Genomic DNA, 1,958 nt, shown 5'->3' on the forward strand with positions numbered 1-1,958 from the left:
GCATGTGAATGTCGGTTGTCTTCTATTTTAGGAAGGGAGATTTTGAAATTCACATAGGAAGGGTAGGTATGATTGGCCGATCCTGTAATTGAGATTATAGCTAGAGATTTGGGAGCCTTTTTTTTTTTTTTGAGTCGGGATTGCACTCTGTTGCTCAAGATGGAGTGCAGTGGAATTATCATGGCTCACTGCGGCCTTGACCTCCTGAGTTCAGGCGATCATTCTGCCTCAGCCTCCTGAGTAGCTGGGACTATAGATGTGTACCACTATGTCTGGCTAATTTTTTGGTCTTTGTTGCCCAGGCTGGCCTTGAACTCCTGGACTCAAGCAATCCTCCTCTCTTGGCCTTCCAAAGTGCTGAGATTACAGGCGTGAGCCACCACACTCAACTGGGAAACTCTTGAAAGTAATATTTCCTTTCTGATTAAAAAAGAAAACTAAGGTGGAATTTAAATACATTAAAATATACACATATTACGTATTCAGCTAGATGAATTTTTACATATTTATAGACCCTTGTGAATACCGCTCGGATCAAGCTAAAGAACATATTCGTGGTCTGAGTTCTTTCAAGCCCCTGCCCCGTGTATATCTTTTAGCCCTTGGTCCCCAGTGGTAACATTTTTTGATTTCCATCATCAAAAATTTGATTTTTTCTATTTTTGAAATTATATAAATAGAATCATACAGTATGTATTATTTGTGTCTTTTTTTTCCATTCAGTGGGAAAAATGGATGAATCGTAACATGAAGATTTTTCCATGTTGTTGCATGAATCTGTGAATTTTTATTTTTATATTTTTTAATCTTTTTTTTTGAGTTGGAGTCTCCCTCTGTCGCCCAGACTGGAGTGCAGTGGCCGCTCCCGGCCACTGCAGCTGCAACCTGCTGGGCTCCAGCGATCCTTCCGCCTCAGCCTTCCAAGTAGCTGGAACTACAGGCGCGCGCTACCACACCCGGCTAATTTTTTTATTTATTGTAGAGATGAGGTCTCGCCAAGTTGCCCAGGTAGGTCTCGAACCCGCGGGCTCAGGCAATCCACTCACCTCGGCTTCCAAAGCGCTGGAATTACAGGCTGAGCCACCAAGCCCAGCCAAGGTAGACCTCCTGCACTGGCCGGGAATCGAACACGGGGCAACTGCTCAGAAGGCAGCTATGCTCACCACTATACCACCAAAGCCGCACGTGAATTTTTAAATAATCACTATAGAGTATTCTTTTATACAAATGCCAATAATTTGCTTAGCCATTATTATGTTGGCATTTGGGTTATTATTATGGCATTTGGGTTATTTCCGGGTTTTAGCCATTAGGAATAAGGCTGCTGTAATCGCTGTTGTATAGATATTCTTAGGAATATCTGGGCCACAGGGTAAGCAAGTGTATTTTTAACTTTATTAGGAACTGCTAAGTGGTATTCCAGAATGTTTGTACACTCTTACCGGCCATGAATTAGAGTTCTAGTGGGTTCCCAGTATCTCCAGCACTTGGTATTTTTGACCTTTTAAATTTTAGCTATTCTTGTGGGTGTGTAGGAGTATCTCATTATAGTTTTAAAAATAGCATCTTAAGTACTTTTTTCTCAGTATAAAATAATATATCTGTTGTATTGAAAAATTAGACATTACAGAAGTATAAGTATGAAAATTAAGACTCAATCACATGAAATACTGTTATCCAGAAAAGATCTAAGATTTTCCTGTATTTCCCTCATTTATATATATACCAAGGGTGCCAAAAAAGATGTATACACAGTGTAAGAGATGTTATATGTGTAGAACTTTTCGAAGTTGAGTCGGTAGCAACGTGTAGTAAGACATTCACTGGAAAGATGGCATCAATCAACTGAATGCTAGCATCACCATGGTACAGGCAGGACAGTCAAAGAAAATGACGGAAGCATGGTTGTCGGTTGAGGAGCGCAAGACCATTTTGTTTTTTGTTTTTTTTTTTTTTTT

The 1,958-nt window shown here is 40.1% G+C and overlaps 1 non-coding gene across 1 annotated transcript; it reads right to left on the minus strand.

The window, feature by feature from the left end:
* Positions 1 to 1,108: 1,108 nt before the first annotated feature.
* Positions 1,109 to 1,180, minus strand: TRNAR-UCU. The gene has a single exon. It is a non-coding gene; the product is annotated as a tRNA-Arg (tRNA).
* Between the last annotated feature and the right edge of the window lie 778 nt (positions 1,181 to 1,958).

The sequence above is a fragment of the Carlito syrichta genome, unplaced genomic scaffold (genome assembly GCF_000164805.1).
Source record: "Carlito syrichta isolate Samal-C Ts95f unplaced genomic scaffold, Tarsius_syrichta-2.0.1 Scaffold305872, whole genome shotgun sequence".
Taxonomy (NCBI): domain Eukaryota; kingdom Metazoa; phylum Chordata; class Mammalia; order Primates; family Tarsiidae; genus Carlito; species Carlito syrichta.